Source organism: Pseudophryne corroboree, unplaced genomic scaffold, assembly GCF_028390025.1.
Source record: "Pseudophryne corroboree isolate aPseCor3 unplaced genomic scaffold, aPseCor3.hap2 scaffold_581, whole genome shotgun sequence".
Taxonomy (NCBI): Eukaryota; Metazoa; Chordata; class Amphibia; order Anura; family Myobatrachidae; genus Pseudophryne; species Pseudophryne corroboree.
Window position 1 is genome coordinate 304,807 of NW_026970180.1, and position 15,572 is coordinate 320,378.

General features: G+C 35.4%; 1 non-coding gene across 1 annotated transcript; it reads left to right on the top strand.

Annotated features, from left to right (window-relative positions):
* The first annotated feature begins 9,864 nt into the window (after positions 1 to 9,864).
* TRNAS-ACU (transfer RNA serine (anticodon ACU)) lies at positions 9,865 to 9,938 on the top strand. The gene has a single exon. It is a non-coding gene; the product is annotated as a tRNA-Ser (tRNA).
* Positions 9,939 to 15,572: the final 5,634 nt, after the last annotated feature.

Genomic DNA, 15,572 nt, shown 5'->3' on the forward strand with positions numbered 1-15,572 from the left:
CAAGCTGGAAAGATGATTTTAATATATCACTTGTACATTTTGTATTGCTCTTCTGGTGACAATGTAGTTTGTTTTTGTCAATTACCCTTTTAATAATAGGGTAAAGAAAATTAAGTGGATTTTTTAAAGAAAACTATACTGTCAAAATAATATTAAAACAAATTAAAATGGTAAAAGTTATTGTACTTTAAGTAAAAATAAAAGAGCAAAAATATCAATCCCAGTTTTGATTACTTTAATTAACAAAAAAAATGCATATAGCAGAGGATAGTTTCAATCTGCCTACCTCTGGGTAATGGGCCCAGCATGCTTCCATTGCAGTACTCTGCTGCACATGTAAGTGCAAGAGATCCTGAAGCACTCACTCATCATGGGAAAGTACCAATGTGTTTCTTCATTGGTTGATGGAAGAAACATCTTACAAAAACTCTCCAGATTATTGACTTTTTAAAGTTTTTCTAGGAAACGTTCTAGATGTATGCTTGTTAGACTTTGTCAGTATGTACTTTTTGCAAAGTGTCTCTGTGGCGCAATCGGTTAGTGTGTCTGGCTACTAACCAAAAGGTTGGTGGTTCAATCCCAACCAGGGACGTAATTGACCTTGTTATCAGATTTTGGTGATCTTTAAGTAGACAAGTCAAAATTTCAAACCCCCTGTTATGGTGTAGGGTACCTGGCCTTCTCTGATGTAATCAGAGTTAGATTTGATTCAGTGATTTTATAAAAACAGCTAGGAAGCACAATTTAGCAGTGGGTTGCAGAGAAAAAGAAATATGCTGGCAAAAAAAATCCAATTGAGTAATTAAACAGCTCTTCATTTTATGGCTTTATTTTTATGCTAACAAATTTGTTCTTTGAAAAGTGTCCACAAAGCCAAGTCTCTGATTAACACCTTTGTAGGGATGGTTTTTCACCTATTACTAAATTAAACTTGCTTCATTGGAAAGGCAGCAAGATGCATCCTCATTTCAATGTCTACTGAAATAATACAGGTTGACACCAGGAAACATTAACGCCACTGTATCCTTGCTGTTTTCTCATGTGGAAGTCTGTTTAATGTGAAAACAAGGTGATATCTAATTAGCACACAGGTAAGGAATTAAGAAAATCTTTATTTAAGGGTGAAGATGTTTCTCACAAAATCGTTGCCCCAATGCATCATTGAAATTCAAGCTGGAAAGATGATTTTAATATATCACTTGTACATTTTGTATTGCTCTTCTGGTGACAATGTAGTTTGTTTTTGTCAATTACCATTTTAATAATAGGGTAAAGAAAATTAAATGGATTTTTGAAAGAAAACAATACTGTCAATATACTATTAAAACAAATTAAAATGGTAAAAGTTATTGTACTTTAAGTAAAAATAAAAGAGCCAAAATATCAATCCCAGTTTTGGATTACTTTAATTAACAAAAAAAAATGCATACAGCAGAGGATAGTTTCAATCTGCCTACCGCTGGGTTATGGGCCCAGCATGCTTCCATTGCAGTACTCTGCTGCACATGTAAGTGCAAGAGATCCTGAAGCACTCACTCATCATGGGAAAGTACCAATGTGTTTCTTCGTTGGTTGATGGAAGAAACATCTTACAAAAACTCTCCAGATTATTGACTTTTTAAAGTTTTTCTAGGAAAAGTTTTATATGAATGCTTATTAGCCTTTGTCAGTATGGACTTTTGCAAAGTGTCTCTGTGGCGCAATCAGTTAGTGTGCACGGCTATTAACCAAAAGGTTGGTGGTTCAATCCCACCCAGGGACGTAATTGACCTTGTTATCAGATTTTGGTGATCTTTAAGTAGACAAGTCAAAATTTCAAACCCCCTGTTCTGGTGTAGGGTACCTGGCCTTCTCTGATGTAATCAGAGTTAGATTTGATTCAGTGATTTTATAAAAACAGCTAGGAAGCACAATTTAGCAGTGGGTTGCAGAGAAAAAGAAATATGCTGGCAAAAAAAATCCAATTGAGTGATTAAACAGCTCTTAATTTTCAGGCTTTATTTTTATGCTAACAAATTTGTTCTCTGAAAAGTGTCCACAAAGCCAAGTCTCTGATTAACACCTTTGTAAAGATGGTTTTTAACCTATTACTAAATTAAACTTGCTTCATTGGAAAGGCAGCAAGATGCATCCTCATTTCAATGTCTACTGAAATAATACAGGTTGACACCAGGAAACATTAACGCCACTGCATCCTTGCTGCTTTCTCATGTGGAAGTCTGTTTAATGTGAAAACAAGGTGATATCTAATTAGCACACAGGTAAGGAATTAAGAAAATCTTTATTTAAGGGTGAAAATGTTTCTCACAAAATCGTTGCCCCAATGCATCATTGAAATTCAAGCTGGAAAGATGATTTTAATATATCACTTGTACATTTTGTATTGCTCTTCTGGTGACAATGTAGTTTGTTTTTGTCAATTACCATTTTAATAATAGGGTAAAGAAAATTAAGTGGATTTTTGAAAGAAAACAATACTTTTAATATACTATTAAAACAAATTAAAATGGTAAAAGTTATTGTACTGTAAGTAAAAATAAAAGAGCCAACATATCAATCCCAGTTTTGGATTACTTTAATTAACAAAAAAAAATGCATATAGCAGAGGATAGTTTCAATCTGCCTACCTCTGGGTTATGTGCCCAGCATGCTTCCATTGCTGTACTCTGCTGCACATGTAAGTGCAATAGATCCTGAAGCACTCACTCATCATGGGAAAGTACCAATGTGTTTCTTCGTTGGTTGATGGAAGAAACATCTTACAAAAACTCTCCAGATTATTGACTTTTTAAAGTTTTTCTAGGAAACGTTTTAGATGAATGCTTATTAGCCTTTGTCAGTATGTACTTTTGCAAAGTGTCTCTGTGGCGCAATCAGTTAGTGTGTATGGCTATTAATCAAAAGGTTGGTGGTTCAATCCCACCCAGGGATTTAATTGACCTTGTTATCAGATTTTGGTGATCTTTAAGTAGACAAGTCAAAATTTCAAACCCACTCTTATGGTGTAGGGTACCTGGCCTTCTCTGATGTAATCAGAGTTAGATTTGATTCAGTGATTTTATAAAAACAGCTAGGAAGCACAATTTAGCAGTGGGTTGCAGAGAAAAAGAAATATGTTGGAAAAAAAATTCAATTGAGTGATTAAACAGCTCTTCATTTTCTGGCTTTATTTTTATGCTAACAAATTTGTTCTCTGAAAAGTGTCCACAAAGCCAAGTCTCTGATTAACACCTTTGTAAGGATGGTTTTTCACCTATTACTAAATTAAACTTGCTTCATTGGAAAGGCAGCAAGATGCATCCTCATTTCAATGTCTACTGAAATAATACAGGTTGACACCAGGAAACATTAACGCCACTGCATCCTTGCTGCTTTCTCATGTGGAAGTCTGTTTAATGTGAAAACAAGGTGATATCTAATTAGCACACAGGTAAGGAATTAAGAAAATCTTTATTTAAGGGTGAAAATGTTTCTCACAAAATCGTTGCCCCAATGCATCATTGAAATTCAAGCTGGAAAGATGATTTTAATATATCACTTGTACATTTTGTATTGCTCTTCTGGTGACAATGTAGTTTGTTTTTGTCAATTACCATTTTAATAATAGGGTAAAGAAAATTAAGTGGATTTTTAAAAGAAAACAATACTTTCAATATACTATTAAAACAAATTAAAATGGTAAAAGTTATTGTACTTTAATGAAAAATAAAAGAGCAAAAATATCAATCCCAGTTTTGGATTACTTTAATTAACAAAAAAAATGCATATAGCAGAGGATAGTTTTAATCTGCCTACCTCTGGGTTATGGGCCCAGCATGCTTCCATTGCAGTACTCTGCTGCACATGTAAGTGCAAGAGATCCTGAAGCACTCACTTATCACGGGAAAGTACCAATGTGTTTCTTCGTTGGTGGATGGAAGAAACATCTTACAAAAATTCTCCAGATTATTGACTTTTTAAAGTTTTTCTAGGAAACGTTCTAGATGTATGCTTATTAGACTTTGTCAGTATGTACTTTTGCAAAGTGTCTCTGTGGCGCAATCAGTTAGTGTGTGTGGCTATAAACCAAAAGGTTGGTGGTTCAATCCCACCCAGGGACGTAATTGACCTTGTTATCAGATTTTGGTGATCTTTAAGTAGACAAGTCAAAATTTCAAACCCCCTGTTCTGGTGTAGGGCACCTGGCCTTCTCTGATGTAATCAGAGTTAGATTTGATTCATTGATTTTATAAAAACAGCTAGGAAGCACAATTTAGCAGTGGGTTGCAGAGAAAAAGAAATATGCTGGCAAAAAAAATCAAATTGAGTGATTAAACAGCTCTTCATTTTCTGACTTTATTTTTATGCTAACAAATTTGTTCTCTGAAAAGTGTCCACAAAGCCAAGTCTCTGATTAACACCTTTGTAGGGATGGTTTTTCACCTATAACTAAATTAAACTTGCTTCATTGGAAAGGCAGCAAGATGCATCCTCATTTCAATGTCTACTGAAATAATACAGGTTGACACCAGGAAACATTAACGCCACTGCATCCTTGCTGCTTTCTCATGTAGAAGTCTGTTTATTGTGAAAACAAGGTGATATCTAATTAGCACACAGGTAAGGAATTAAGAAAATCTTTATTTAAGGGTGAAGATGTTTCTCACAAAATCGTTGCCCCAATGCATCATTGAAATTCAAGCTGGAAAGATGATTTTAATATATCACTTGTACATTTTGTATTGCTCTTCTGGTGACAATGTAGTTTGTTTTTGTCAATTACCCTTTTAATAATAGGGTAAATAAAATTAAGTGGATTTTTTAAAGAAAACTATACTGTCAATATACTATTAAAACAAATTAAAATGGTAAAAGTTATTGTACTGTAAGTAAAAATAAAAGAGCCAACATATCAATCCCAGTTTTGGATTACTTTAATTAACAAAAAAAAAAATGCATATAGCAGAGGATAGTTTCAATCTGCCTACCTCTGGGTTATGTGCCCAGCATGCTTCCATTGCTGTACTCTGCTGCACATGTAAGTGCAATAGATCCTGAAGCACTCACTCATCATGGGAAAGTACCAATGTGTTTCTTCGTTGGTTGATGGAAGAAACATCTTACAAAAACTCTCCAGATTATTGACTTTTTAAAGTTTTTCTAGGAAACGTTTTAGATGAATGCTTATTAGCCTTTGTCAGTATGTACTTTTGCAAAGTGTCTCTGTGGCGCAATCAGTTAGTGTGTATGGCTATTAACCAAAAGGGTGGTGGTTCAATCCCACCCAGGGACGTAATTGACCTTGTTATCAGATTTTGGTGATCTTTAAGTAGACAAGTCAAAATTTCAAACCCACTCTTATGGTGTAGGGTACCTGGCCTTCTCTGATGTAATCAGAGTTAGATTTGATTCAGTGATTTTATAAAAACAGCTAGGAAGCACAATTTAGCAGTGGGTTGCAGAGAAAAAGAAATATGCTGGCAAAAAAATCCAATTGAGTGATTAAACAGCTCTTCATTTTCTGGCTTTATTTTTATGCTAACAAATTTGTTCTCTGAAAAGTGTCCACAAAGCCAAGTCTCTGATTAACACCTTTGTAAGGATGGTTTTTCACCTATTACTAAATTAAACTTGCTTCATTGGAAAGGCAGCAAGATGCATCCTCATTTCAATGTCTACTTAAATAATACAGGTTGACACCAGGAAACATTAACGCCACTGCATCCTTGCTGCTTTCTCATGTGGAAGTCTGTTTAATGTGAAAACAAGGTGATATCTAATTAGCACACAGGTAAGGAATTAAGAAAATCTTTATTTAAGGGTGAAAATGTTTCTCACAAAATCGTTGCCCCAATGCATCATTGAAATTCAAGCTGGAAAGATGATTTTAATATATCACTTGTACATTTTGTATTGCTCTTCTGGTGACAATGTGGTTTGTTTTTGTCAATTACCATTTTAATAATAGGGTAAAGAAAATTAAGTGGATTTTTAAAAGAAAACAATACTTTCAATATACTATTAAAACAAATTAAAATGGTAAAAGTTATTGTACTTTAATGAAAAATAAAAGAGCAAAAATATCAATCCCAGTTTTGGATTACTTTAATTAACAAAAAAAATGCATATAGCAGAGGATAGTTTTAATCTGCCTACCTCTGGGTTATGGGCCCAGCATGCTTCCATTGCAGTACTCTGCTGCACATGTAAGTGCAAGAGATCCTGAAGCACTCACTCATCATGGGAAAGTACCAATGTGTTTCTTCGTTGGTGGATGGAAGAAACATCTTACAAAAACTCTCCAGATTATTGACTTTTTAAAGTTTTTCTAGGAAACGTTTTAGATGAATGCTTATTAGCCTTTGTCAGTATGTACTTTTTGCAAAGTGTCTCTGTGGCGCAATCGGTTAGTGTGTCCGGCTACTAACCAAAAGGTTGGTGGTTCAATCCCACCCAGGGACGTAATTGACCTTGTTATCAGATTTTGGTGATCTTTAAGTAGACAAGTCAAAATTTCAAACCCCCTGTTCTGGTGTAGGGCACCTGGCCTTCTCTGATGTAATCAGAGTTAGATTTGATTCATTGATTTTATAAAAACAGCTAGGAAGCACAATTTAGCAGTGGGTTGCAGAGAAAAAGAAATATGCTGGCAAAAAAAAATCCAATTGAGTGATTAAACAGCTCTTCATTTTCTGGCTTTATTTTTATGCTAACAAATTTGTTCTCTGAAAAGTGTCCACAAAGCCAAGTCTCTGATTAACACCTTTGTAGGGATGGTTTTTCACCTATTACTAAATTAAACTTGCTTCATTGGAAAGGCAGCAAGATGCATCCTCATTTCAATGTCTACTGAAATAATACAGGTTGACACCAGGAAACATTAACGCCACTGCATCCTTGCTGCTTTCTCATGTAGAAGTCTGTTTAATGTGAAAACAAGGTGATATCTAATTAGCACACAGGTAAGGAATTAAGAAAATCTTTATTTAAGGGTGAAGATGTTTCTCACAAAATCGTTGCCCCAATGCATCATTGAAATTCAAGCTGGAAAGATCACTTGTACATTTTGTATTGCTCTTCTGGTGACAATGTAGTTTGTTTTTGTCAATTACCCTTTTAATAATAGGGTAAAGAAAATTAAGTGGATTTTTTAAAGAAAACTATATTGTCAATATACTATTAAAACAAATTAAAATGGTAAAAGTTATTGTACTTTAAGTAAAAATAAAAGAGCAAAAATATCAATCCCAGTTTTGATTACTTAAATTAACAAAAAAAAATGCATATAGCAAAGGATAGTTTCAATCTGCCTACCTCTGGGTTATGGGCCCAGCATGCTTCCATTGCAGTACTCTGCTGCACATGTAAGTGCAAGAGATCCTGAAGCACTCACTCATCATGGGAAAGTACCAATGTGTTTCTTCGTTGGTTGATGGAAGAAACATCTTACAAAAACTCTCCAGATTATTGACTTTTTAAAGTTTTTCTAGGAAACGTTCTAGATGTATGTTTATTAGCCTTTGTCAGTATGTACTTTTTTGCAAAGTGTCTCTGTGGCGCAATCGGTTAGTGTGTCCGGCTACTAACCAAAAGGTTGGTGGTTCAATCCCACCCAGGGACGTAATTGACCTTGTTATCAGATTTTGGTGATCTTTAAGTAGACAAGTCAAAATTTCAAACCCCCTGTTATGGTGTAGGGTACCTGGCCTTCTCTGATGTAATCAGAGTTAGATTTGATTCATTGATTTTATAAAAACAGCTAGGAAGCACAATTTAGCAGTGGGTTGCAGAGAAAAAGAAATATGCTTGCAAAAAAAATCCAATTGAGTGATTAAACAGCTCTTCATTTTCTGGCTTTATTTTTATGCTAACAAATTTGTTCTCTGAAAAGTGTCCACAAAGCCAAGTCTCTGATTAACACCTTTGTAGGGATGGTTTTTCACCTATTACTAAATTAAACTTGCTTCATTGGAAAGGCAGCAAGATGCATCCTCATTTCAATGTCTACTGAAATAATACAGGTTGACACCAGGAAACATTAACGCCACTGCATCCTTGCTGCTTTCTCATGTAGAAGTCTGTTTAATGTGAAAACAAGGTGATATCTAATTAGCACACAGGTAAGGAATTAAGAAAATCTTTATTTAATGGTGAAAATGTTTCTCACAAAATCGTTGCCCCCAATGCATCATTGAAATTCAAGCTGGAAAGATGATTTTAATATATCACTTGTACATTTTGTATTGCTCTTCTGGTGACAATGTAGTTTGTTTTTGTCAATTACCATTTTAATAATAGGGTAAAGAAAATTAAGTGGATTTTTAAAAGAAAACAATACTTTCAATATACTATTAAAACAAATTAAAATGGTAAAAGTTATTGTACTTTAATGAAAAATAAAGAGCAAAAATATCAATCCCAGTTTTGGATTACTTTAATTAACAAAAAAAATGCATATAGCAGAGGATAGTTTTAATCTGCCTACCTCTGGGTTATGGGCCCAGCATGCTTCCATTGCAGTACTCTGCTGCACATGTAAGTGCAAGAGATCCTGAAGCACTCACTCATCATGGGAAAGTACCAATGTGTTTCTTCGTTGGTGGATGGAAGAAACATCTTACAAAAACTCTCCAGATTATTGACTTTTTAAAGTTTTTCTAGGAAACGTTTTAGATGAATGCTTATTAGCCTTTGTCAGTATGGACTTTTGCAAAGTGTCTCTGTGGCGCAATCAGTTACTGTGTACGGCTATAAACCAAAAGGTTGGTGGTTCAATCCCACCCATTGACGTAATTGACCTTGTTATCAGATTTTGGTGATCTTTAAGTAGACAAGTCAAAATTTCAAATCCCCTCTTATGGTGTAGGGTACCTGGCCTTCTCTGATGTAATCAGAGTTAGATTTGATTCAGTGATTTTATAAAAACAGCTAGGAAGCACAATTTAGCAGTGGGTTGCAGAGAAAAAGAAATATGCTGGCAAAAAAATCCAATTGAGTGATTAAACAGCTCTTCATTTTCTGGCTTTATTTTTATGCTAACAAATTTGTTCTCTGAAAAGTGTCCACAAAGCCAAGTCTCTGATGAAAACCTTTGTAAGGATGGTTTTTCACCTATTACTAAATTAAACTTGCTTCATTGGAAAGGCAGCAAGATGCTTCCTCATTTCAATGTCTACTGAAATAATACAGGTTGACACCAGGAAACATTAACGCCAATGCATCCTTGATGCTTTCTCATGTGGAAGTCTGTTTAATGTGAAAACAAGGTGATATCTAATTAGCACACAGGTAAGGAATTAAGAAAATCTTTATTTAAGGGTGAAGATGTTTCTCACAAAATCGTTGCCCCAATGCATCATTGAAATTCAAGCTGGAAAGATGATTTTAATATATCACTTGTACATTTTGTATTGCTCTTCTGGTGACAATGTAGTTTGTTTTTGTCAATTACCATTTTAATAATAGGGTAAAGAAAATTAAGTGGATTTTTGAAAGAAAACAATACTGTCAATATACTATTAAAACAAATTAAAATGGTAAAAGTTATTGTACTTTAAGTAAACATAAAATAGCTAACATATCAATCCCAGTTTTGGATTACTTTAATTAACAAAAAAAATGCATATAGCAGAGGATAGTTTCAATCTGCCTACCTCTGGTTAATGGGCCCAGCATGCTTCCATTGCAGTACTCTGCTGCACATGTAAGTGCAAGATATCCTGAAGCACTCACTCATCATGGGAAAGTACCAATGTGTTTCTTCGTTGGTTGATTTAAGAAAATTCTTACAAAAACTCTCCAGATTATTGACTTTTTAAAGTTTTTCTAGGAAACGTTCTAGATGAATGCTTATTAGCCTTTGTCAGTATGTACTTTTTGCAAATTGTCTCTGTGGCGCAATCGGTTAGTGTGTCTGGCTACTAACCAAAAGTTTGGTGGTTCAATCCCACCCAGGGACGTAATTGACCTTGTGATCAGGTTTTGGTGATATTTAAGTAGACAAGTCAAAATTTCAAACCCCCTCTTATGGTGTAGGGTACCTGGCCTTCTCTGATGTAATCAGAGTTAGATTTGATTCAGTGATTTTATAAAAAACAGCTAGGAAGCACAATTTAGCAATGGGTTGCAGAGAAAAAAAATATGCTGGCAGAAAAATCCAATTGAGTGATTAAACAGCTCTTCATTTTCTGCCTTTATTTTTATGCTAACAAATTTGTTCTCTAAAAAGTGTCCACAAAGCCAAGTCTCTGATTAACACCTTTGTAGGGATGGTTTTTCACCTATAACTAAATTAAACTTGCTTCATTGGAAAGGCAGCAAGATGCATCCTCATTTCAATGTCTACTGAAATAATACAGGTTGACACCAGGAAACATTAACGCCACTGCATCCTTGCTGCTTTCTCATGTAGAAGTCTGTTTAATGTGAAAACAAGGTGATATCTAATTAGCACACAGGTAAGGAATTAAGAAAATCTTTATTTAAGGGTGAAGATGTTTCTCACAAAATCGTTGCCCCAATGCATCATTGAAATTCAAGCTGGAAAGATCACTTGTACATTTTGTATTGCTCTTCTGGTGACAATGTAGTTTGTTTTTGTCAATTACCATTTTAATAATAGGGTAAAGAAAATTAAATGGATTTTTGAAAGAAAACAATGCTGTCAATATACTATTAAAACAAATTAAAATGGTAAAAGTTATTGTACATTAAGTAAAAATAAAAGAGCCAAAATATCAATCCCAGTTTTGGATTACTTTAATTAACAAAAAAAAATGCATATAGCAGAGGATAGTTTCAATCTGCCTACCGCTGGGTTATGGGCCCAGCATGCTTCCATTGCAGTACTCTGCTGCACATGTAAGTGCAAGAGATTCTGAAGCACTCACTCATCATGGGAAAGTACCAATGTGTTTCTTCGTTGGTTGATGGAAGAAACATCTTACAAAAACTCTCCAGATTATTGACTTTTTAAAGTTTTTCTAGGAAAAGTTTTATATGAATGCTTATTAGCCTTTGTCAGTATGGACTTCTGCAAAGTGTCTCTGTGGCGCAATCAGTTAGTGTGCACGGCTATTAACCAAAAGGTTGGTGGTTCAATCCCACCCAGGGACGTAATTGACCTTGTTATCAGATTTTGGTGATCTTTAAGTAGACAAGTCAAAATTTCAAACCCCCTGTTCTGGTGTAGGGTACCTGGCCTTCTCTGATGTAATCAGAGTTAGATTTGATTCATTGATTTTATAAAAACAGCTAGGAAGCACAATTTAGCAGTGGGTTGCAGAGAAAAAGAAATATGCTGGCAAAAAAAATCCAATTGAGTGATTAAACAGCTCTTAATTTTCTGGCTTTATTTTTATGCTAACAAATTTGTTCTCTGAATAGTGTCCACAAAGCCAAGTCTCTGATTAACACCTTTGTAAAGATGGTTTTTAACCTATTACTAAATTAAACTTGCTTCATTGGAAAGGCAGCAAGATGCATCCTCATTTCAATGTCTACTGAAATAATACAGGTTGACACCAGGAAACATTAACGCCACTGCATCCTTGCTGCTTTCTCATGTGGCAGTCTGTTTAATGTGAAAACAAGGTGATATCTAATTAGCACACAGGTAAGGAATTAAGAAAATCTTTATTTAAGGGTGAAAATGTTTCTCACAAAATCGTTGCCCCAATGCATCATTGAAATTCAAGCTGGAAAGATGATTTTAATATATCACTTGTACATTTTGTATTGCTCTTCTGGTGACAATGTAGTTTGTTTTTGTCAATTACCATTTTAATAATAGGGTAAAGAAAATTAAGTGGATTTTTGAAAGAAAACAATACTTTTAATATACTATTAAAACAAATTAAAATGGTAAAAGTTATTGTACTGTAAGTAAAAATAAAAGAGCCAACATATCAATCCCAGTTTTGGATTACTTTAATTAACAAAAAAAAATGCATATAGCAGAGGATAGTTTCAATCTGCCTACCTCTGGGTTATGTGCCCAGCATGCTTCCATTGCTGTACTCTGCTGCACATGTAAGTGCAATAGATCCTGAAGCACTCACTCATCATGGGAAAGTACCAATGTGTTTCTTCGTTGGTTGATGGAAGAAACATTTTACAAAAACTCTCCAGATTATTGACTTTTTAAAGTTTTTCTAGGAAACGTTTTAGATGAATGCTTATTAGCCTTTGTCAGTATGTACTTTTGCAAAGTGTCTCTGTGGCGCAATCAGTTAGTGTGTATGGCTATTAACCAAAAGGTTGGTGGTTCAATCCCACCCAGGGACGTAATTGACCTTGTTATCAGATTTTGGTGATCTTTAAATAGACAAGTCAAAATTTCAAACCCCCTCTTATGGTGTAGGGTACCTGGCCTTCTCTGATGTAATCAGAGTTAGATTTGATTCAGTGATTTTATAAAAACAGCTAGGAAGCACAATTTAGCAGTGGGTTGCAGAGAAAAAGAAATATGCTGGCAAAAAAATCCAATTGAGTGATTAAACAGCTCTTCATTTTCAGGCTTTATTTTTATGCTAACAAATTTGTTCTCTGAAAAGTGTCCACAAAGCCAAGTCTCTGATTAACACCTTTGTAAGGATGGTTTTTCACCTATTACTAAATTAAACTTGCTTCATTGGAAAGGCAGCAAGATGCATCCTCATTTCAATGTCTACTGAAATAATACAGGTTGACACCAGGAAACATTAACGCCACTGCATCCTTGCTGCTTTCTCATGTGGAAGTCTGTTTAATGTGAAAACAAGGTGATATCTAATTAGCACACAGGTAAGGAATTAAGAAAATCTTTATTTAAGGGTGAAAATGTTTCTCACAAAATCGTTGCCCCAATGCATCATTGAAATTCAAGCTGGAAAGATGATTTTAATATATCACTTGTACATTTTGTATTGCTCTTCTGGTGACAATGTAGTTTGTTTTTGTCAATTACCATTTTAATAATAGGGTAAAGAAAATTAAGTGGATTTTTAAAAGAAAACAATACTTTCAATATACTATTAAAACAAATTAAAATGGTAAAAGTTATTGTACTTTAATGAATAATAAAAGAGCAAAAATATCAATCCCAGTTTTGGATTACTTTAATTAACAAAAAAAATGCATATAGCAGAGGATAGTTTTAATCTGCCTACCTCTAGGTTATGGGCCCAGCATGCTTCCATTGCAGTACTCTGCTGCACATGTAAGTGCAAGAGATCCTGAAGCACTCACTCATCATGGGAAAGTACCAATGTGTTTCTTCGTTGGTGGATGGAAGAAACATCTTACAAAAACTCTCCAGATTATTGACTTTTTAAAGTTTTTCTAGGAAACGTTTTAGATGAATGCTTATTAGCCTTTGTCAGTACGTACTTTTGCAAAGTGTCTCTGTGGCGCAATCAGTTAGTGTGGACGGCTATAAACCAAAAGGTTGGTGGTTCAATCCCACCCAGGGACGTAATTGACCTTGTTATCAGATTTTGGTGATCTTTAAGTAGACAAGTCAAAATTTCAAACCCCCTGTTCTGGTGTAGGGTACCTGGCCTTCTCTGATGTAATCAGAGTTAGATTTGATTCAGTGATTTTATAAAAACAGATAGGAAGCACAATTTAGCAGTGGGTTGCAGAGAAAAAGAAATATGCTGGCAAAAAAAATCCATTTGAGTGATTAAACAGCTCTTCATTTTCTGGCTTTATTTTTATGCTAACAAATTTGTTCTCTGAAAAGTGTCCACAAAGCCAAGTCTCTGATTAACACCTTTGTAGGGATGGTTTTTCACCTATTACTAAATTAAACTTGCTTCATTGGAAAGTCAGCAAGATGCATCCTCATTTCAATTTCTACTGAAATAATACAGGTTGACACCAGGAAACATTAACGCCACTGCATCCTTGCTGCTTTCTCATGTGGAAGTCTGTTTAATGTGAAAACAAGGTGATATCTAATTAGCACACAGGTAAGGAATTAAGAAAATCTTTATTTAAGGGTGAAGATGTTTCTCACAAAATCGTTGCCCCAATGCATCATTGAAATTCAAGCTGGAAAGATGATTTTAACATATCACTTGTACATTTTGTATTGCTCTTCTGGTGACAATGTAGTTTGTTTTTGTCAATTACCCTTTTAATAATAGGGTAAAGAAAATTAAGTGGATTTTTTAAAGAAAACTATACTGTCAATATACTATTCAAACAAATTAAAATGGTAAAAGTTATTGTACTTTAATGAAAAATAAAAGAGCAAAAATATCAGTCCCAGTTTTGGATTACTTTAATTAACAAAAAAAATGCATATAGCAGAGGATAGTTTTAATCTGCCTACCTCTGGGTTATGGGCCCAGCATGCTTCCATTGCAGTACTCTGCTGCACATGTAAGTGCAAGAGATCCTGAAGCACTCACTCATCATGGGAAAGTACCAATGTGTTTCTTCGTTGGTGGATGGAAGAAACATCTTACAAAAACTCTCCAGATTATTGACTTTTTAAAGTTTTTCTAGGAAACGTTTTAGATGAATGCTTATTAGCCTTTGTCAGTATGTACTTTTGCAAAGTGTCTCTGTGGTGCAATCAGTTAGTGTGTACGGCTATAAACCAAAAGGTTGCTGGTTCAGTCCCACCCAGGGACGTAATTGACCTTGTTATCAGATTTTGGTGATCTTTAAGTAGACAAGTCTAAATTTCAAACCCCCTGTTATGGTGTAGGGTACCTGGCCTTTTCTGTTGTAATCAGAGTTAGATTTGATTCAGTGATTTAATAAAAACAGCTAGGAAGCACAATTTAGCAGTGGGTTGCAGAGAAAAAGAAATATGCTGGCAAAAAAAATCCAATTGAGTGATTAAACAGCTCTTCATTTTCTGGCTTTACTTTTATGCTAACAAAGTTGTTCTCTGAAAAGTGTCCACAAAGCCAAGTCTCTGATTAACACCTTTGTAGGGATGGTTTTTCACCTATTACTAAATTAAACTTGCTTCATTGGAAAGGCAGCAAGAAACACTAGACTAATTGGAGGTGCGCCCTAAAGCAAATTACAATGTTAGGATTAGGGGGTTCGGAAAGACCTCTAGTGTATACTGTCACGATCCGGGTATCTGGACGCCATAACTTACCTTTCAGATGCCTCCTAAGGCTGGCTCAGCGCTCCAGGACCGGATCCCATCTGTTATTCTGATGTCCCCATTCCTGCCTCCTCTCCTGTCACTCTGAGACGCTGTCACAGCGGCGCCATGTTACATCTTGAATGGCATCTCCCGTGGCCTCCGCCGCCGTCCCTGAGTTTCTGCATGCAGGATGTCAGAGTGGCGCTTATGTCAGCCGCGGCCTCCGCTGTTGCACGCGTGGTTCAAATGTGCACTCATCAGTCTGGCGTCTCCTGTTTACTGTGGCCGGCGCCGCCATTGCTGTTAAAGTTCCCACATGGATTATCAAACCAATCTTCCCTCCAAGTGTCTGCATGGGCGCAGCCATGTTGGATTCTGTCACCTGTTCATTTCCACCAATCCGCTGTTTCCATTGTAATCTGCATAATTGCCTAGCCAATCCCTTCCTTGCTGCAGGTATAAGTATTCTGTGCCTGAGCAAGGAAGGCGTCAGTGATTT